Source organism: Rhinolophus sinicus, linkage group LG07 (genome assembly GCF_036562045.2).
Source record: "Rhinolophus sinicus isolate RSC01 linkage group LG07, ASM3656204v1, whole genome shotgun sequence".
Lineage (NCBI taxonomy): Eukaryota > Metazoa > Chordata > Mammalia > Chiroptera > Rhinolophidae > Rhinolophus > Rhinolophus sinicus.
The window spans coordinates 113,214,130-113,236,909 of record NC_133757.1 but is presented as its reverse complement, the minus strand read 5'-3'; the positions used below and the strand labels follow the sequence as shown (position 1 = coordinate 113,236,909).

General features: G+C 45.0%; 1 protein-coding gene and 2 long non-coding RNA genes across 5 annotated transcripts in view; 2 read left to right on the top strand and 1 right to left on the bottom strand.

The window, feature by feature from the left end:
* MAML3 (mastermind like transcriptional coactivator 3) overlaps nucleotides 1-22,780 on the bottom strand; it is a 376,796-nt gene that overhangs the window by 44,011 nt on the left and 310,005 nt on the right. The window lies entirely within an intron of this gene.
* LOC141572752 (uncharacterized) lies at nucleotides 1,227-9,284 on the top strand. Its single transcript, XR_012498211.1, has 4 exons — nucleotides 1,227-1,622; nucleotides 3,614-3,692; nucleotides 4,040-4,163; nucleotides 5,488-9,284. It is a non-coding gene; the product is annotated as an uncharacterized LOC141572752 (long non-coding RNA).
* On the top strand, nucleotides 16,858-21,884 carry LOC109446937 (uncharacterized). The gene is made up of 2 exons (XR_002137299.2): nucleotides 16,858-17,206; nucleotides 21,682-21,884. It is a non-coding gene; the product is annotated as an uncharacterized LOC109446937 (long non-coding RNA).

Below are 22,780 nucleotides of genomic sequence, written 5' to 3'. Positions count from 1 at the left end.
AGGCTTCTGGTTGGATCTTGAATCAGGAGAGAAAACAAAGCTCAGGTGTGAAAAGCTCAGGGGAAGGTGAAATGACTTCAATTGCCAAAATAAATAATTTTGCCTAATTAATCTAACTGAAAACCCCTGCTCAGCATTGGATGAAAACAATCCTGTTGACGCTGCCCCTGTTTCCCCGGCGGAGTGCTGGACGAGAAGGCATTCAGCCTCAGGGTGCTTCCAGGACTGCGCCTTGCAGCCCAACAGGAAGTATCTGGAGTCACAGCTAATGACATCGCTGCAGGTTCAGAAATTTATGAGCAGCTGTAAAAGTGGAGCTGTGATGGTCAGAGGGCTGGAACAGGCTCCCTTTCAAATGAGAGAGGCCATGGCTGAATTAAACACTGGAATATACCAAGTTCATGGCAGGCAGAGTGCACCTGACTCGCTAAAAATAGCCCAAGTGGAAGCGCTGCTGTTGCTAAAATAATACTGAACGGATACACTCCTTTTCTAAATCTACAAAGAACTGGGGGAGGGAGGAGAGATTTCAAAATGTGTGTTAGAAACCATGCCAAAGTGAAGGACTAATTTCCTACCTTTGCCACTTCTCCAAAATAAATAGCTTCCCCACCCTGAGGAAACTGAAGTAGCAGTAATCAATATATGATTTTTTAGGAACAAGAGACAGAAATGGTAGCACCAGAAAGACTGCATACCCAGAGCTGTGGTCCTGCTGACGAGCAATCATGCTGACAAAGCAAACCTTTTCCATCTTGGTCAGGAACCACTTATTTTTAAACATCATTTTACTAGACTCCCTTATCAGCCACCGCAGGCCCTCATGCCCAGCCGGAAAAGTCCCTGCGTATTTGTGTCACATGCCTGGCCAATCTGCTTGCTTGAGTATGGACAAGGGTGAGCGTGGGCGATTGTATGTTGCAGGAGAGAGCAGGCCACGGTCGTTTCCAGAATGGCCGGTCGTCCAAAACAAACTTCACTTTCCTTCTGTGACGTAGGACACTGCCTCATCTCTCCAAGTCTCAATTTCCCTTTCGTGTAACGTGGAGCTAATAAAGAGTTGTCGTGGCGCTATAAAGAGTTAATGCATACGGGAGGATTTTGTGAGTCTGTAAAGCCTAAAGCCTGATGGAAGTTGCGGCTGTTGTTATTGCACTTCTAGTGCAGAGGCAGGGGCAGGCTAGCAACGTCTCCGGGGATCAGAAAGCACTGTGCACACAGGCTGCTAGGCTGGGTTCTCTTGGGGGGGGATGGTGCCACCTCGAGTTGGTAAAAGCAGTGTCCACATTCCAGTTCAGAGCAGCAGGGGCTCCAGAAATCTGCTTGCTTTCGATCTCAACTTGGCTTCGTGCCATCATCAGTGGTTAGATGCCTGCTTCCTCAGCTGCTCCTCCTCGGGGCGACTCGCCAAGCAGGGTTGGGCCTGGAGTCATTGGGAAGCAGGAACCCAGGCAGCCGTGGGCCCAGCCTTGACTGACGTGAATGGTTGCTAGGCTGTCACCAGGACCTAGCCCAGGACTGGTGCCCCAGGCTGGTGAGCTCTAGCAGGGAGGATGAGAGGTGCCCACCTTCTCTTAGGCAGCTCCATTAACAGCTGCTGTTTCGGCCGTCATTTAACTGAGGTGATTATTATTTATTTTCTTTGGTTCTCCTCTTCTCCTTCTCAGCTGTCTTAATGGATTACATCTAAATCTGATAAAAAGTTACATGTTCACCATGATGATAACTGTGCACATGGGAAAAATAGGCAAGCATATTGTCTACGTCTGGAGGGAATATGAAAAAATGAAGTTCCTTGTTTTGTGAGGATGGTGGGATGATGAATGCTTCCCTCACCTCTTTTCCACGCTGTCTATAATGTTGTTAAATAGTCTTTAAAATAAAAAAGGAAAGGAACTGTAGTTAGAGTTTTAACATTTTATAAAATGGCATCCAGTTACCTTGATTTGGCTTTACTGGTCTTGAAAGTGCAAAGTTAAGGAAATGTCACAAAGGCTTAAAGTAGTTCCATGTAGTCATTACATTTTCAGCCTCTAAAATATTTTAAGGGTGGCCTCCTTCATGTCAAGGTATTTTTTGGAGTATGACGTAAATTGCAAAGGGAGTGAGATATTTAAAAAATGGAAATCATACCATCGCCTTTTAATTTGGAAAACCTTAGAAGTTTATAATCTTTTTAATCAACAAAGAATTAAATATTTGTTGAGCGCTTAGTTTGTGCTGAACATTGGGCATTTCCCCTTAGTAGTGTATTTCCGTTCATCTTTTTTCCTGTTCTCCTCTCACAACGTGAGTATCCCTGGGTGTTTTGTAAGGCACTCATCAGTCAACTTGCTTTACGTGTGACTTTTTTTTTAAGCAGTAGGTGTCAAGATAGTGGCAGTGAGGAGAACTTCTAATAACTTGCGGTTCCTCAAATAAACCACCATAAACCATTATAAAATAAGGTTTGACACCTAGGGCCACCAGCCACACCCAGCTGTTTCTTCTGGGCATAGCAACAGAACAGGCAACTGCTCAGATCCTCTCATTTTTTTTTCTCCAGACAACTCCACGCTCACCATTTTCTCCAGCTTGATTTAAAAAAATCATTCACTCTATGTGACAAGGTGACGACAAGGTGACGTCTACATGACGACAAGGTGAGGTGAAGGTTCTGGCTTCAGGGCACCCAGTAGATGAAGATTAGAACCGAGGAAAGGCCCAAGGTTTGCTATTGCACTATCTCCCTGCACACTGGCTCGACTACCAAGGGGGTGACAAGCTATTGAGCTTCAAGAGACTTTATGTGTGAGCTAGTGACTTATTGTCTGTACTTCAGTATATACACATGGTTGAAGCTGTTTTAAAAGCTATTTATAATTCTGGCCTTGTCACATCTTAATTTAATGAAATTCCATAAGCTCATGAAACCAGCCATGTAAGTCAGCGATGCTCTGTTGTTTTATGTTCGTTTTGAATTTGCCTCTTTCGAACTTGAGGACGGTCCTCCTGATTCTATCTGACTATGTCCATGTTTGCACTGATCACACGCATGGTGATTAAAACAAAATCAATTACATACAGTTTCTCTCAGTCTTTACACATTCAGACAGAATTCAAACTTTTAAATTTATTCTCACATCGTATTTATTTTTAAACCAAAGGCTCTTCACTTCGGTCTGACTATCCCAAGTGAGCCATGGATGGGCATAAAATTGCAGGCAAAGTTGGGGTGCACATGCAAGTATTTCTCTGCGGTAAGGGGAAGAGAGATTCTCAGAGGAGTCTGTCATTCCAAAAAGGTGGTGGACCATCACATTTGATCACGTGGCTCTTTCTTGAAGCTTCTTTAGTTCATTTTTCTTGAGATGCAGTGGCCAGAATGGCTTATAATCTTCTAGATGAGGATATGTCAACATTCTAAACATGATTATTTGGTTACATTTGTAACCACTCATCACGTGATGTCCGCTACTTGGTGGCCTTTTGGCTGTAGTGACCACTATTGTATCCATATCTTCAGAGAATGGCATATAATGGCTCTACGAGTATGTCCATTTTCTGAATGGAATCTGATACGTGGACTAATGTCAGGCCATTAGTACAATCGCATGTGGATTATTTTCCCTAGATGCACTGCCTCACATTTCTCCATACTGAGTTTCATCTGCTACCTATCTACTTCTCAGATGGACCATCAGATCTGAAAGGTACGTAACATGGATTTGACCTTTCATTGCGATCAAATGTCCTCTGCAAACTTGCATGTACTCCTGTGTACTAAACAATCTATAAGAAAGTAGCTCAGTCCATATGGCACAGACAACTAACTTCCCCCCAAACATTGTGTTCCCCTCTCTATAGCAGAAAGTCATGACTAGGAAGGGCTGCCTGGCAGAGACCACAGTTCCCAGAGCCTCTTGCAATGAGATAGAGCAAAATAACTAGTTCTCAACAGTGGGATGTAAGCAGAAGGGAAAAGGGCCCCTTTGGCCAGAGTTGGTTAGGAAAGGGGTGCCTTCTCCATTAGTTCCCTTCCTCTTCCCCTTGCTAATAGGATACAGAGGATTCTGGGAACTTGCTGATGGCAGAGGCCCAAGAGGGACCAAGCCTGGGTTCCTGCATCACTATGTGAAGAAAAGCTACCTGACGACCAAGAACACCTGCAAACTGACTGTTAGGTGAGTGAGAACTGAGCATCTGCTACTCTATTGAAATGCAGGGGTTTTACTTACGCTAGTAGATAGCATTGATCTAAGTGACCAGTTGGATCATTTCTATCTATAGAAAGCTCCATTTCTTTCTATCCTTTATTCAAATGTGTTTATGCCATTGCCCCATCCACAAGAAAAAGGTCCTCTTATAAAATCTTGGCATCTAAAGTTTTTTAATGGGTTTTATAAATGACTTTGTCAAATATATTTTTGATAGTCTAATGCTACAGGTTTGTTATTTGCCTAAATCCCAGGTTCTATTCTAGTAAAAGATTATATGTCTGAAAAGTATTTTTGATTCTTAGAAAACAAGTTGCTTTATAATTCCCACAAGTTAGCATTTATTATTGCTCAGGTTAATCTGGCCTTAACAATGGAGCAGTGAGGGCTCTGCCAGTCAAGTATAAACACTTATTTTGTTTTATGTGTGTAAGTACCTCCTTATGTGTCAAGGGCAATATAGATAGGCAACACCAGATCTTCAATTGCTTCTCTAACGTTTATGAAATAAACTCTATCATTGTGAGTTTCTGGTGCTGCTCTTAGTAGCACAACGATGGAGAGAAGATGGCCTTGGTGGGCCAAGGTGGAAATCAGTCCTGCTGCAGTGTGACAAGGTCCTGGTGGATGGGGGGGGGGGGGGTTGGGATAGACAGAGGTCAAGGCCTGACAGCTACCATGGCTCTCTTGGACCAACAGCTGGGTATCTGCTCTTCAACAACCTGTTCCCCTTGAGTCAACAGTATGTTGTCCCTCTGTCCTCCTAGGCTGTAATATAGGACAAGCCTGTTGGAATTCATGTGGCCTCAGTCAGCACTGACACACAGTGTGTATGACTCGATAGGAATGGAGGTATGGCAGCCCCGCGTTGTGACTGAGCCCCGTCCTGGTTGTTCCTGCTTTGATAAGAGCATTGTGTTTAGGAAGAATAGTTTCGGTTTCTTTCCGAAGCTCACCTCCTGGTGAATTCACTAAAGGAATTCCAAGTCTCAGCAGAAGCAGGAGCCCTACCATTCGTAAAGGCTTGTGAGCCCCCAGGTCGATAGAGCACCCCTGGGTCTCAAGGAGGACTCGGCCAGGAGCAGGGAGCAGGTGGGGCTGCAGGGCTGCGGGGCTGTGTGTGCCCACCCTTGTCCCACACCAGGCGGAGGTGAGGTCCCTGCATCCTGACATAGTGGCAGATGAGGCACATCAATATACACTCTCCTGAGGACATGTGTCAGGGACAAAGAACACAAAAAAATGCTTCGATGGAGTGTGCGCCTTGTCCATTTTGTGCTGAAATCCACAGGAGAAGGCCACCTGGATGACAGTGACACTCTCAAGTTTACCACAAGGAGCGTTTACGAAGAAAACATTTCGAGTGGTGTTTCTTTCAGGAGACTACAAGACTTAACAGTAGAATCAGCAAGAAACTCTATATGTGCCCAGGATGCTTATCAACCAGCAATAACACGCAAGTGAGTGTGAGGACCTTCCTGTCAAGGCTCCTTTTCTGAGTTAGGAGGATTCAGAGACATCCTGAGAAACAGCTGCTTCACCTCTGAATATGAATAAAGTAAATAATAGAATTGGAAGAAAAAACCTTTGGACACTTCTGGCTTACACGGGCTTAGGGTGGAAGCCCTTTAGAGTCCAACAGTTATTCCCAGGGATGGGGCAAGGGTGGGGAAGGAAAAGAGAAGTCCCCACTTTCGTACTTAACGTACACCTTTTCTTTCAAAAGGACAACTCTGTTTGTGTCTCAGGTAACAGCTCCCTGGGATCCTACGGGAGCTGGTAGACAGGGAGGCAGGATGGTCAGGGCTCAGTGCGTGGGGTTGAAGCAGGACGGAATAGGACCCTGATGTCAGAGCGCCAGGCAGGCACTCGGCCGAAAAGTTGTTCTTTGTTCCTAAAAATAAAACGTCCGATCCTCCTTTTTTGGCTTCTTCCCTGGAATGGAGCCAGCCAACCACTCGCCTCTCTTTAGGATTAGCTCAATAGCCCAAGGGTGAACCCCCCAAAGACCCTCAAGATCGTCTGTCCCTGACAAAATGTTACACAGTAAAGTAAATCACATAAGAGGAAGTTTCTCTTGAAAGGAGATGGCTGCAGTATCTACTTGTAAAGCAAAACTGGCCGCAGAGAGGGTGAGCAGACAGGACGAGGGAGAGAGAAGCAGGTCGGAAAGGCTGCCCGGGGGCCGTGAGAGGAATGATGGCTGGCTGTGGCAGGATGCTTTAGAAGGTTCTCTGTCTAAAGGAGGACTGGGTGGCAAGGATGCCTCATGCAAAGACCCTCCCCCACCAGGAAGGATCCACCACCACACCTTCCTTCTAGAAAGTTCTCTAGAGCACCTTGAATCGTCTCCAACTTTTCTCCATTCATAAAGTCTTCACCCAAAGTTACAGCTTTGGTTTATAAAATGACAGTGATGGATTATGCTGCATGTCTAACAAACAGAGGGGCTGCAGCCCCTCTTCTTTGAAGAGGCTCTGTGTGGGGGAAGGTTTTGAGCAGCCATTGCATAGACTGTGCACTGTGACGGGTCCAAGAATCAAAGCTGTTTCCCAGAGCTCTTCTGAGATTGACCTTATGCTATGGGCTGATGGTCCCGTACAGAAAGAACTCTCACAACACAGAGGGACCCTTTTTACAGTATCCTTCCTAACGATCTCATCATGTAGCCACTTTAAGACTAAATGTAAAAATCAAATGTTAGGTAATGAAGACCTTCCCTTCCCTGGAAGAGGGAAATGATTCTGTGGGCGTTAGAACCAATGTTCCAATACATTTTGCCCATCGGCAAACACTGGGAAGAAGATTCACTAACACCTAAATCATGATTTCCTATATAAGCACTTGGGACTATAGGATGTAAAATAATGGGCAAAATTCACTAGCTAATCTACATACTACGCCTCCAGAATTCAGCTGTTGGGAAATAATTTCCTGGCTGCGGAAACAGAAGCTGTAAAAGACTTTTCAGGGGACCCTTAGTTTATCAGACTGCAAATCTCCCAGGATAGACCAGAGTTTCCCCATCAGGTGGTCCAGGGAGACCACTTGTACAGGAATCTGCTGTAGGTGCTTTGAAGATGTGGATTCCAGGGGCCCTCCCAGACTTGGGTCTGGGGCCTGAGAACCTGCATTTTGAACAAGCTCACCTGCTATTTTTTTGCACACTGAAGCTTAGGAATCATTGCTGTATCTTTAACCTCCTCCTACTCTTAAAAAAAAAAGGATAGGTATAGTTCTTGCTCACCTAGTTCATAAACATTTTAAAGAAGTTATCTTAACATTATTCACCCTCCATTAACTTTTACATGTATTGTAGCAAAACTTGGGATGATAAAGTGTCCAAAACTGGAATGGGTTAGTGAACTTTCCATCATTGGAGGTATTCAAGTGGAGGCTGGAAAACCATTTAGCAAGGACACTGTAGAAAAGATTCCCATATCAGTACAGGGTCCCAACCCTGACTGAATATATTACATTTCCTCCAGCTCTGTGATCCTACGATAATATCATAGCAAAATCAACTTTCCTATATATTAAGTCATACATTTTTAAAAGTCTAAGCATATACTCAGAAATTTTATTAGTAGTTAGTAAAATAAAAAAGCAAGCAAGCCAGTCTCTAAAACTAAAGTTCAGAAGCTGAGGATAAAGCTGACAATGAACTTGGGGATTCTTAGCTCTAATTCCAGCTCTGAAACTCCCTGGCTGATGGTGTGCTCATGAGGACAAACAGATAAAGAGCCAAAGAGTCTATCATCTTCACAATGGTCTCCACAGCACAAGCATCCGGACATCAGATGGCACAGGAATGACTGCTGAGCCTTTTCCTTCTTCAGCTTGTGTTCATCAGACCACCAAGACCTTAAATCCTTCCCAATGCTGCCGATTCCTCAACCCCAAAAAGAACATCCCTAGAGGACTATGGAGTCACACTTCTCAAGAGGATCAACACTGCCTGTGCTGGCTGGGAGAGCTGTTTGCCACAGCCCTTGAGTTGACTCTTCGCTGGTCAGGAATGTATGTATGTGTGGATCCCTGCTACTATAGAAAAATCATGCCAACAGAGATGGTGGTGAGGGTGGGATGGCTGTTCTCATATTACCAAAAGGTTCAGCGTTCATGGGAACAGATGATGGGCCTGTGCAAAGCAAAATAAAACACAGATCCAGAAGTCTCCTCAATTCACAATACCTACAATCCAGATACAGGGGGAGTGAATCTGTGGAGCCTGAATTATCTGCTAAAACCATTTATGTGTATTACACTGATAAAATGTCCAATCGCCCACACGTCAATTCACGTTGTACGGAATGTGTACAAGCACCTTGACACTTCTGGGCCTCAGACTTGAAATGGCACTTTGGGAAGGCGACAAAAGAGAGATGGTCCATTTGATGAAAAATTAAAAACAATAGAACCACTGGGAAGTCACATTTATGGAGTGTTTCCTATTGTGCACTTTACCTCTGAAACAGTTTTCAAGTTTTGGAGTCTAAAACAAATGGTTAGGACTGGAAGTAAGTCACACCTGGCCATTCGAGCACTGCGATTGGCATATAGTAGGAGTTCCAAAGGATGTTTGTCATAACATCCATAGTTGTCAAAAGGATGAAGGAAGGAAGGAAGGAATAAATGAATGAGGAGCTAACAAAAGACTCCAAAAGTAATTAGGGCTCAATTTGTAGCCCACTTCTAAGTGAGCGCATTTTAGGGGACTCAGTATTTTTGACTCAAAGATGGCTAAATATAATTTTCTGAGGGATGAACAGGATTTAAAATTCTGTGTTGCTCCAATAATGATCAAGACAGGAAGACTCCTAAGAAGGGGGTTAAATATGAGGGCGTGGAAGACAGTAGGAGGAATTCATGTTTGCGAACTAATTGAAGATTTATGGTGGTAACTTTAATCTTAGACATGAATGATTTAAACCACGATAACTGAATTTAGTGCAAATGGCAGTTGTAGGGTGGCCTGAACTGTTATATGGTATTTTATTCAATCTTCACACTGCAAAACTGGTGGAAATTAAGCTGTTTGTAACTTACTTCCGAGGAAAGAGAAATAAATGGGCGTGTAAACATTAATCAGGCCAACGTGCTGTCTTTGGGTGCAATTTGATCGCTCCATCCTGGGATATGAGCCAAACTCTCTTTTGGGGGAGACTTAAACTTTTAGAATACCAGCAATCCCCAAGTCCATAATGGTGAATTACACGGGTCTGAGACTAAGAGGAAAAGTCACCATGACTAGAAAGAAAGGATAATGCAGGGGCACTTGGGGCTTCTCATGGAAGCATGGTCTGATTCTCTGGGTTTTATACTGCTCCTTCCTCAGCCCTCAGAACTCTTAATCCTATTTTCATTGCCCTAGGTAAACTGGGAAATATTTTCTCCTCCTAGACTGCAGTTACTCACACAATAAACAGGCAATAAACATTTTACTGCCCTAAGCAACCTCCTGCTAGGCAGGCAGTCAGGAGAGAAAAGGCAGTGAATAGAGTAACCCCCTACAGGAGAAACTGCAGGGGACAAAGGATGTGAGTACCCCTTTTATAGGGCACACCCTCTCTGGGCTCCTGGAGAGTGACTGGTTGCTGCTGGGACGCATTAGTCAGCCCTCCTGGTCTAGATGCTTCTCTGTTTGAGGCTAGTAGGGAAGATTTGATTTCACCAAAAGGTAATTTAGTTGCCATTTCAAAGCTCTGTCTAGCTAAATTAAGGATGAGGAATGAAACTGGAGTTTACAATCTCTCAGGTTAAAGCCTGGGCGGTGAGCCTGGCAAGCAAAAGAAGGGCCTGTTAGCAGCAGACGGAAGTGATTCTGCGGAGAGGATCACTCAGTTTGATTTCTGTTTGATTTCAGGTTTGCATTTGATTTTCCAACACATCCTGGTTTCACTGGTATTGTTTACATCTTCCCCATATATCAAATCAAATAGTTGTTTTCATCTGTTGATGATAAGAAAGGCACGGTGGACATCCTTTGATACTGTACTCAGGTTCCCTCAAAAGCCGGTTACCTTCAGCTCGGTTTAAAGCATTTTATGGTTCCAACTGCTTAGGAAATATTTCAGTTTTCTTTCACCCTGAAGGTACTTCTTGCAGTGGTTAGAAAACTTTGTACCTTCCCCATCTCGGGGAAATAAAGGAAGAGCCAAGTATAATACGATAAACTCTGCTCTACTCCTGCCATTTAGCTTATTTATGGGAAATAAAAACCTTACATAAATATTTTCCACCCAATAGCGTGCCAAATCTGAATGTATTAACCTAAGGCAAATGATAAATGCATCCGCGTAAACAATTTTCCAATTCATGTAGGTTGAAAAAAATGATTATTTTGTAAATCAACAGTTCTTTGGTATCAGTTGCAGCTAATTTGTGGTATTTTGCTCTAATTTTATTTTGGAATATTAATTTTTGCTGTATTTTGTTGCAGAAGTGTTGTGATTGTCAAGCAAGAACTAAAACATGCTGATAAGTGCCAAGAGATACATTTGCGATCTGATTACATCCAAAGTGATCAGATGGCCACTGTCTTGATTCAGGACCCTAGAAAACCCGCACACTCTGGGTTTTGTTTCTCTGTTGAACCTTTCGTAGGAGGGTTAAGGAAGTGACTCTGCAGATTAGATGATAACCGATTAGAATGTGCTCTGAAGATATGCACTGATAGATCAGGGAAAGTAACGAAGTTGCTGGCCACAGTAGGAGGAAGTTTGGGGCTGCATTGGGGCTCCTGGTCATTTTGCCAGTGGCTCTCAAGCACAGCAAGTCTTGCCCTAAACTGTCTTTGGGTGACTCCTACAGAACCAGGGTAGAAACACGCCCAAAGCACATAGTTGCAAAGTGGGGCACTTAAACCCCCAAACAAAAGACACACACACTGGATGACAAAGCAAGGACATAGAGAGAAGCAAAAGGGTAGAGCTCACGAGGGAGCAAGGATCAGCCAGTCAGAGTATTCATGGAAAAAAGGACTCTAGCCTGGAGTGGCTAAAAAAGGGACCGACAAAAGGCAGAAAAGAATCCTTCTGCTTTACGGGCATCCGAACCTCAATATACTCTGTCCTACCTTGGTTCTGGCATTTACAAAATGACACGTAGAAAACTGTGAGGACCCAGAAGCCAGCAACAGCCACGATGAAAGCGATAGAAAAAAGGTCCTCCAAAATGAGATGAAAGGAATTGGGTTGTTTAGCCTGAAAGAAAAAGAGGTTAAGGGGTGACAGTGATTGTATTCAAACATAGGAAGGGGTTTGGAGGGGCACTGATCACCTCTTCTCCACGTGCAGGGGAGACTGACGAGACGTAACAGTCTTCAACAGAAAGCTGGAGAGTTCAGTTGGCCAGAAGGAAGAACTTATGGAAAGGCAGCATAATCAAAACTGTAGGCAGGCTAATACGGATCGTGGACGTCCCACGTCCAGAGCAGAATTTCTGGTTCTTTCCTCCCCACTCCTGACAGTCCTGAAGGCTTCCCTATTTCAGTAATACCAACCTCCGCCCTGCTGGCCAAGTCAAAAGTCCTAGGAATCATGAACGTTTCCTTCCTTTCCCTACCTACCCTCAAGCCAGTCCTTCTGCAGATCTTGTTAACTCTACCTCCAGAACAAAGCCTGAATCTGGCCACTTTTCAACCTCCGTTACCACCTGTCCAGTTCAACTCATCATCATCACTTGCTTGGACCCAAGCCAGGAGGATCTTCTCATTCTCCTTCAATGCATTCTCCCTATGGCTGCTTTTTAGAGCATAAATCCGACCACGTTACTCCCTGCTCAACACCCTCCAAACACTTCCCACCCTGCTCAGAATAAGACTCTCCTCTTTCCGGTGGCCCCCAGGGCCCTGTGTCATCTGGCTCCTGCCCACCGCCGAGCCTCATCCATCCCTCTCTTCCCGCTGCTCACTTGGCCGCTGGGACTTTCTTTGCTGTTCCTGAACCAGCCAGCTCTGTTCCATCTTTGCACCAGCTGCTCCTTCAGCCGGGAACACTCTCTAGCTTTTCATTTGGCTGGCTCCTTTTTGTCATTCTGAGCTCAAGTGTCACCTCCGCAAGCCTTCTCCAGCCACTAGAAATGTACACTCTGAGAGTGGGAACTTGCTCTATCTTGCTCATGATGGTGTCCTGAAGCCTCAAACAGGTACCTGACACACGGGAAACAGTGGGATCAACTGTTAGGATGAATGGAAGTTTCCATTTTCTTTTTTCTTCACAGAGTTATGAGAAGCTGAGCTGCTCCCTTACCTGAAAGCGAATCCCTAGTTCTACCTCCATAGTATTTATAAGGCCCTTGTGGTCTTACATCCCCATAGGAAATGCTGTGAGTCACCCTAAATCTACCTTTACAAGGCCTACTTTGATTCAGAATTGGACCAACGAGGGGTGGAAAGGACCACTGGAAGGCATTTCTGTAGGCCGTGCCTGCAAAGACTAACCATCACCCCAGCCAGTTAGCCAAGGCCTTATGACAAAGGTAAGTGGCTTTTATTTTATTTTTGCCCTTAATTTCCCAAAAGAGCTGAAGGCAGTCGTTGACTGGGGGGGCTTTACAAATGTTTACAATTGATTGACTCATTGACCGTCACAGAATGCATACCTCTAGCCGGTTTTAATAGGGTTTGTTGTCCTTCATTTCAAAATCCCAAAGTGGTATCATCAGGTGGTTGATAGAAATTAAAGATAATTGGGATCAATTTAGAAACTTAGCTTTAAAAATAATTTACGATCTCCAACCCCCTCCCCAACCCCCCCCCACATGATCACAATTTTAATTGTGTTCTTTAAGGCCTATAGCCCTGATGTTTTACATTTAACATTGTTTCTAAAATGGTTGAGAAAGGCCAGTCAAATCTCCTCAAATTTAGAAATACAAGTTAATATCTGCTGTCCATTTCAAGAAGTATTTCTTAGACTCTCTCTGTATCCTGGGATTTGCCAGTGATACATACGGCCATAGGATATGCTGACGGACTGGAACATGTACTGGCTTCGTTATAAATCAGTAATTGGAGGCGGGGTGAGGGACTGTCCGCTTTGGTGATTTCATTTTCAGCCACAGCTGGCCAGATTGCTTATTGGAAAATAAAAGTCATGGCAAATTGAGCTTGACAATAACCAGGCTTGACTCCGTAGGCCCCTTCTCTACTCTCTGCAATTAGAACGAGTGGGGGGGGGGGGAGGCCAGCAGGGAAAGACTTCTCCCCTCCTCTGTCACAGCCCGTCTTAGTTTATTTTGTAGGGCACAAGCCATATGTCGCGTGTGTAAGTGCTATTCTCTGTCAACGTGTGTACTCTGCTGTTCTCGTACCTCCAGGCAAGCCGAGGTGCTACCGTTTCTGACTTCCAGGTTCCTTAAGCAGTCCGTGAACACTGAAAGCATGCTGTCCAATGCAGTACCACTATTTAAATTAAATACAAAATTCAGTTCTTCCGTTGCACAAGCCACTTTTCAAGTGCTCATAGCCACATGTGGCTCGTGGCTACTCTATCAGACTATGCAGATATAGAACATCTCTCACATTCCAGAAAATTCTATCAGACAGCTCTGATCCAGAAAAACGAACTCATTTGGTGCCAAGAGGCCCTTGCTTCTTTGTTTCCAGATTCTCAAATCATGGCTGCCTTTAAGATGCAGGAGAAAACTGGGTTTGTTAGCACTGGGGATTCTGTGGGTGCTGTGCATCTCCCTGGAAAGGAGGTGCCATAAATCCGTGACTCAGCTCAAGGAATCGCAAACCAAGAACAGACTCTGAACTAACCTCCTTTCTTTCAACAGGAGCATAAACTGTGCGTGTATTTATTCTACCAAACTGCAAAAGGCATGTGGAAAGCTCTACCCTGTATCTGCCACGTTTTCATTGTTACTCATGAGTGCTCCCTGACAAAACAGCTTTTTATCGTCTGCATGGCTACGCATATGTCTCCCATTTCTGATGACAAAGAATTAGAGGCTCTGATAATTCACCTCTGCTCACAGGATAGCCATTGAAATCGTAATTTCGACACTTGACATCCACCTACCCCAAGCCCAGTCACTACAACTGGTTCCACTAGTTTCCAAAGTTCCAAAGTACATTAGTCTCTGGACAGTGCGTCCATTGCATATTATAAATTCTTAAGTTCCTAATATATTTACTACCCTCAAAGGTGTTGTATATCATCACTGAAAAATAAGTTGCAGAAGAAAACCCAGAACCACTCTAGAACATGAAGCAATATAACCCATCCTTTCCATTTGGGATCAGAATTTAGGCCGTAGAACTCAGGTGCTAAACATCTGGGGCATAAACAATGAAAGGGAAAGCCCCTTATGCCTACAAATTGATATAAAATTGGGAGTTCTACATGGAAAAGTTGAAGTGTTTACATTGGGTAAACTTCATGGTATTTGAGTTTGGTGAACCCTCAAATCCCAATTCTACGACTAGATTGAATTTACGGTAAGCACTTTCTTCCCATGATCTTGAAGCACATTCATACATAGGCTCCACACTGGGCACCATACGGCTATTTTCTTTGCACGAGTCTCATACCATCAGGCAGGATGAGCTATTACCGATTTCACAGGTGGGCAAACAGAAGCGGCGAAAGACGCATGCCTCCCCCACGGCAGTGAAGTGTGGTTTTACTTCCAGGACAGTGCACCCAGCCAAGCCTCTTTCCTGGCTGGAGCACGCAGGCACTGGTTTCAACACCAGCTTCTCCATTTGTGGTGATACTGCCTCTCTGTGAAAACTCGAGAAGCTCTCTGGCACCCAAAGGCCAAGGCAACCGAGCAAAAGAAACAGCATAAAACGTTAAGGAAGACAACAGCCTTCACGCCACTTTCCCCGTGTACAAGCACCCCATGTATGTCCCCGAGTAGATAATACGTAAGATTATCTCTCGGGTCCAACGGAAACGGAATCAGACTGAATAGAAGGAGATGTTGGGTACCAGGCGGACAGAGGACGCACAGAGCATGAGCACGGAGGTAACTTGATGGAAAGTGGGAGAGGAAAACGATGAGACTTGAGAATTAAGGCTAGATCTGTATGCCGAACCCTACATCATACTTAGTGAAATCGGTTGTAAAATATCAGTCCCCCCCAAATTTGGGGAACAATTTAGTTGGCTTTTTGGGCAACTTGGCATAGCAAAACTTAGTTTACGTGGGGCACAGAGACCCAAGTGTTAGATCACATCCCCATATAGGAAAGACCTCCTTGGGTGCATCTCCCCACATTCACAGGCCTCTCAGGAGAGGCGGTGTGCACACCATGTGACACTCGTGTAACTTGCACCTCTTAGATTGGCCTGTGATGAATGGAGAAGCCCGGCCAGGGGCACCTGTAGGCTGCGCTCTGGACTGCGGAGTTGGTGGCTGGGGCCCAGCGGTGTGCGTGGAACCTGCAGCGACTGTGGGTGAGGCTTCACTTTAAACAGGGGGTCTCTGCAGTCAACTCTGCAGCTGAGGGCTGCTGGAACACGTTTGGGGCTCTGTTGGGGCTCAGTGGTCACTTGAGAGCATTTTCCCCTCCGTCTTTCAGATGGGGACTTGCAACATCCAAAGTAAGGCCTTTACAGTTTTATTTGCTGCTCTTTCCTGTGCTCCCAATTTGGCTTTCAGCTGCCTATTTTCAGTGTCTGGGAACCTCAAGAAGGGAGTAATGCATAAACCCTCCCGCTAATACGAATCCTTCCCCCGGGGTTGGCATTTAGCGGCAGCTCCGTCAGGCATTTCGAATGAAAAAAAGAAAAGGTACATGCAGCCTTCCCAAGTAGAGGGGCCTTAAAGAAAATGCGTTCCTTATACACCGTCTTATGCTCTAACTGTAGCACCAGACAATCAGAATGGATACATGTTGCCTGTCGTTCCTATGTAAATGCCACCTTGAGGATAGTCTTCACCAGGCAGATGGCTAATTTCTCTGCTCTAACCTCATTTCTCCAGTGTTCCTGTGCTGGCGTGATGTCCTGCCCCTGGAGTCAGGTCCTAATTGCTGTCAAATGTTCAGAGACAAAAGTGGCGTCTACACATCATTCATGAGAAGGCTGTTACTGGCTGTGAACTACGGTGGCAGTGGTGACAGCAGTGGCCGCAACACAAACTGCACAGTGGGCAGCGCCGAGCTGCTCAGAGCTGGCTTTTCTGCTTCCTAGTGTCAAGCTGAACACATCCCTTTGTTGTTGCTTGCAGTCCTTGGACTCCCACGTGTGGAAAGCCGGGTGTTCTTCTGTTGGGATCAATAACCACTTTCTGAGCTGTGCCTCTCTAGTTTAGACTGTCTCTTGGCATCAGTCTGACTGTGCAGATTTTGGGCAGGGCCAAGAGAGGGTCTATTTGCCTTGTCACAGATTTGGGGGGGCTGGTTCATGTGTGGCCCCTCAGAAGCCCCGCTGCCACCGAGCAGACAGGTAATCCTAATAGCCAGGACCCCGGCTAGTCAGCGACTGGCCGTCGGATTGGATGCACATTCGTCTTCAAATTATGCTGTGTGACAGCTCAGGCTGCTGAACACCATTTTAACATGCAGATTGACTCCTCAGAGGCTCTTCATTATGCATTTAGCGGTCTGTTTTCAGACTAACCAGCATGTCAGAGAGGCCCGTGCCCCTCTTTCCACCTGGGTGGAGGAAACAGCTCACTGACTGGGGGAGCCGCAGATATTAAAATGCATGTGTTTACTTTCCCGAGCATCGCACACAACAGCTTTCCCTGATGCGGGAGGAGGAGAAGAAGAAAAGCCCCTTGGTTCTGAGATTCAAGGAAAATGGCTATGCCAAACAAGTGAGCCTTTGTTGAAGAGAGGAGTCGACTGGGCCAGGCCAGCCCGCTGCCCGCCCGGCTACCCAGGGCCTGCCTGGGTGTGTCCACACAAGGGCGCTTCTTATCGGCACACAGACCCTGTCTTTCTCTCTCTCTCTCTCTCACACACAGCCTGAAGTATTTTAAGCAGAACACTTCCAATTTCCTGTTTCTAAAACTGTCTTGCATCTCCAACGGCATTCCAGGCGATCCTGGTGAGTGACAGGCCAAGCCAACTGGGAGGGAGCGGGCACAGTCTGGTTAGGTGGCTCTGGGGTGACCTAGGGGGCTCCGGGCCCCGTTTCACTCCTCCCCCCTTCTCTTCCTTGTGCGATTTACTTCCACTTGCTAAGGACGTTTCTCTATGGCCTTGGGCCACGAGGCCACGAACACTGATGTTTTCTTGTATGTGTGTGTGTGTGTGTGTGTGCGTGTGTGTCTCCTTTCTCAAGGATGTCTTTTGCTTAAAAAGGACCCACATTTGCACTGCTTTTTAAAACTTCCACCTCCTCCCATTCAGTCGCCAGATGCGGTATTCGGGAGCCCCGTCAGAAGAATCAACAAAACTCCAAGGGCATCTGGTTCCTGGACCTTCACTTTGGGCTATATCTTGCCCAGGCAGCAGCCCCTTCTTTTGCCTCTGATCAGTGGGGGCTTCGGAATTTGGGGGCTGGGGTGGGCTCTGCTGCTTCATTTCTTTGCTGCCATAAGAGGAAGATCCTGGACAGGTTTAGGAGGCCAGCGTGGATACAAAAGTGGATGTGGCCAGGGCTAGTAGCTCGATTCCTAAGCCTGCCACATGCCTCCTGGGCGCCTACTGTGTGACTCTCAGCGTTGGGGTCCTCCCAGGCACTGCTGGATCCTGAGATCAAGGGCATGGGTGGAGGTTTGCTATTTACATGTTTAAAACATTAAACAGCAGAGTTCATTTTAGTAGGGCTCTGGGCAAAAAATAAAACCGACAGCAGAGCCAGAGTCCTCATTTTCCTGGGAAGGCTGTGATACTTAGCGATGTCTGCTCTGGGAGCAGCGTGTTCCTGGTGAGCGACCTAGGCAGCGAATGCAGCGTTGCTTTTTTGTATGAATATGGTGATCCCCACTGACAAGAACAGGTTGCATGTGGCGGCTGAGCTGTGGCCTGGCTGGTGCCACACTGTGGAGTATTGTTTGGACAGACATCACCCAGCAAGAACAGTATGGCTCCCCAGCGCCTGAGGAGATGCGGGGAGATGGGTCCCGTTACTCACATAGCTCCTGACTCATTTTTGTTTTTTTGTTTTTATGTGATAAAACAAATGGATTTCCTGAATTTAAAATGCTCCTGAGGGATTTTGTTCCTAGAAAGGTCCTTGACTGACAAATGAGCAGGGGGCAACTTGTAGTTGGCCAGCTTCTCATAGATGAGAAAAAGGGGGCTGTGAATTTTAATTCCAACTGCATGGACCAGGGAAAGTCACTTCATCTTGAGTTTTGAGCTCATGGTGGTAAAATGGGCTGTACCATATCCCTCACCAATTCACAGGTTGCGGTCCTAACCACCAGGACCTCATAATGTGACTGTATTTGGAGAGAGGGTCTTTCAGAGGTAACTAAGGAGAAATGACATCGTTAGGATGGGCCCTCATCCAATCTGACCGGCGCCCTTATAAGAAGAGGAGATTAGGACACAGACACACACAGAGGGAAGATCATGTGAAGACACTTGAAAACAGCCATCTACAAGCGAAGGAGAGAGGCTGTCAGAAGGCACTAACCCTGCCCACACCTTGATCTTGTACGTCCAGCCTCCAGCACGCTGAGGAAGTGAGTCCCGTTGTTTAGACAACCCAGTCAGTGATACATTGTTATGGCAGCCCCAGCAGACTGATCAGGGCCCTGAGTCCTAAGGTGCTTCAAAGATGTGAGACACAATGGAGCGGGGGCGGGGAAAGGGGAATTTCACAGTATTTGGGGGATTTCAGGCATCCTTTTAGCTGATGTATCTTAAGAAGAGTGGATTCAGGAAATCTCAGCCCAGATGCTAATTTCAGAGACTAAGTGGAAACTGGGTTGTTATCCATTGGCAAAAATACTTGTAAAAGCGCGGTTCCTCTTAGCTTCCTGTTGTTAAGGCAGAACTGACATCTTGAACTGAGAAAATGCTGTGAAGGACCTATCTGGCCCTTCAAATAAATCTCTAGATTTTTGCTTGAGCCAATCAATCGGTTCTCCAAGGTGTCAGCTGGGAACAGACATATCTGTCAATACAACAGCACCGCCGTCACTGGGCAGGCCATGTTCGCAGCAGGCAGCATGGCTCAGCAGTTACTTTTATTTGGAAAATAGATAACCCGGGATTATGTGTTTCAGGAGGTGAGGTTAAAGTGGGGTCGAGGGCCAGGTTAATGCTAGTACAGTTTCCACTGGAGAAAGAGAGCACGATATATTGATTTCAGGGAAATGATATGTGTTCCTAGCCTTGCTGCCGAACCCTGCTTCTCATCTGTCCAGGGACGTCCTTTGGCAAAGCTTGAATACCCTCTGCCTGCTGGAGGCACCCCTGCCAATTGCTGCTGTAGGAAATGCTGAGTCATGAGAGTACAGTTGGGGGAAAAATAAATATTCTGTATAGAGCAGAAATATGTACATGACTCAGATGGGCTTGGCCACTGAGCCTGTTAGTTCAGTTTTCTCTCACCAGCTGCAAGCAGCACTCGGCTGAGCCTTCCCCATTTTGTACCCCCACTTGGTCTGGTATCCCACAGGGAATGTCCTTACACTTCACTTACTCACTCTCAGCTGAACAGACACAAATGTTAATGCAATTCTGTGCCCCTTAATCAAATACAAGTCCCCTCTGGGAACAGGGAAACCAACTTGGAGGAACACTGGGTAGAGACCATCTTACCCAGTTGTCTCTCCATATCCATTCAACCAACCGCAGAGTAAAAATATTTTTTTAAAAAGTTACGTTGTTGTTGATGTGTAGTATGTAGTTAGGTCTGTGACAGTTACGTCTGTACTAAACATGTAGACATTTTTTTCTTGTCATTATTGCCTAAACAGTACAGTATAACAACTCTTTACATAGCATTTATATTGTCTTAGGTATAGTAAGTAATCTAGAGATGAATTAAAGTACGGGAGAATAGGCATAGATTATATGCAAATATTAAGCCATTTTATACAGGGGACTTGAGTGTCCGTGGATTTTGGTATCCACGAGAGGTCTCAGAACCAATTCCTCATGGATACTGAGGGACAACTGTATCTTTGTTTAATATTCTTTTCTGTTGAATTCACTGAGTGTTGCCTTTTCATATCATGGGACACTAGAACCAGGAGGAAGTATCTCTAAATTGTTATTCCTGTCCTCTGTATTACACCTCCTCCTCTTTCTTCCAAAATGCCATTTTCCAAGTCAGTAAGCTTACATAAATCCCAAGTCACACTACTTTTTAAAACTATTTTCAGTCCCTTTTCTGGGATTTAATTTCTCTTACGACAACCCAAACTGGACACAGAATAGCACTAATGTTTTATATGTTATCTTAAATTTTCTGTATTATTTTTCTTTTAACCCCCAAGCATCCTATTGGCTTTTTAAATTGCTGCTACATACTAGACAGATATTTTCCCCAAGTTATCAGCCATGACTCTTAAATTACTTTACTATGAGTTCGGAGCCTATCAGAGATTATGAGAAGTTTAGATTATTTTTCCCAAAGTGCATTATTTTACACTTAACCAAATTAAATTTCATCTGCGTTCACACTACCCAATCCCCTAGTTTGTTTAGCTCTGCCTGAAGTGTCTCATAGCAATCCTTAATTTTTTATTAACCGTGCCAATTCAAAGCTTCCCACTCAACTCTCTGCTTTAGAGCTTTTGCCCTCTACTCTCTTCATGCTCTTGGAAATCAGTGCATTTCAAAAAGTGTGGAATGAAGCGCTCTTAGTAAGATGCTATGCTAAGTGATATGCAAAAGATCCCGAGAAATTAGTGACAACACTCCTGAGGGTGAGGCACCAGGGTCAAATTGAACCTCAAGAAGCACCTTCATTCCTGTGCTGAGAATAAATGATCCTAAAATGTTTCCCATTTCGTTTGGATAGTACATTAAAAACTCAGATAGGAATCCTAGCAGGTTGTTATTTAATTTCCTGTAGAGTCACCCTCTCTTCTGGCTTCCTCTGTAATGGGTGGCGCCGGAGGGGGAGGGGGGGCTGCCAAACTCCTGCACTCCCCTCCCTCCCTCTTCTCCTGTTGGTTTTTCCTTTTGAATACAAACTAGATCAGTGAGTTCACTAGATGGTTTTCCATGGTTATTTCCTGCTTTCTTTTCTTAGGTAACAAGAGAAAGATAAATATTTTGCATCTCATCCTAAGCTCTTTGCTCCTAGATGTCTCCAATCCCTTCCCCTACATGGCTGGAAGAAGATACTGGACCTGACAGAATGAAATCCTCCCAATTTAAAAATTACCATTAAGAACGTGGCTGAGACTACTAGTCTCCAACAAAGTATTATTTTCCCCATTTTTAACTGGGCCCATTGCTATCCAGTTCAAAGGCTATAATCTCCAACATCTTTTGCAGATAGGGTGGCCAAGAAACTAAGTTTTGGCCTATGAGATATAAATGAAAGTTTGGGTAGATCTTCCTGGAAATTTCATTCAAAGAGGACATGCCTTTTTCTTCTTCTGTTCCTAGAAAAGAAGTTCTGCCTGGAACTCATATGTGATGGCTGGATCTCTAGACTCCATTATAGACCATGAGGGCCACAACCTGGGGAGATGGTAGAGAGTTGGAAGAAGCCTAATTTCTTGATGACTTTGTGGAGTTGCCATACCAGTCCTGGACCTCAAACTCCTGTACTTAGATTATGAGAAATAAAAACAAACTATGATGTTTAAGCCACCATTGTGGGGAAGGAGGTGAGGGTGGGGATGGGGATGGGGTGGGGGTGGGACCCTCTGTTATTTGCAGCTGTATCTAATTTTTATGGATACGGAAAGACTTGGCTTAGGTTTATTTCATATAACCAAGACCTTTTAATGGTGGAGAGTGGCCTTAGAGATCAAATACAATCCTTTCAAATACAGTCCCACTGATCTCATTTGTTGACTGCCTACTATGTGAAAGTCAGTAGACTAAGTGCCATAAGGGACACATAATGCTGTGAAATATTGTTTTTCCCTTAAAGGAGCTTTGATCACATGATTGAAAATAATATAAGGCAGACAATGACAAACATCATAAATGAGGAACTTGCAGAAACATTGGGGGGATTATATTAGGTTGGTGCAAAAGTAATGGCGGTTTAAAAGGTGAAAAATAATTGCAAAAACCGCCATAACTTTTGCATCAACCTAATAACTTTTTGGGGGCAGGGTCAGGTGGCCTGGACCAAGGAAACCTTCACAAAGGATGTAAGAACCCAGCCCTGAAGAGGGGTAGCATTTCATAGCAAAGGTGGGAGGAGGGAAATAATCTAGACAGAGAGAGCCTTGTGGCTGAGAGAGGTGAAGAGCAGGTAAATCCATTCTGTGTGTGGGGACTGATGGCTGTCCAGTGTGATGAGATGCAGGGGGAGGTGACTGAATCAGGGGTAAGGCTCGGATGGCGGCCTGGAAATCTGCATCTGTAGAGTTTTGAATGTCACATAAGATGTTTTTATGTTAGTCTGTAAGTATTGGGGAGCCATCCAAGTTTTCTGACTAAGGAAGGGATATATAATCCGTTTTTTTAGGGAGTCTTGGATAATAGATAATATTGGAGATCAGTGAGAACAACAAGGAGGTTCATCCAA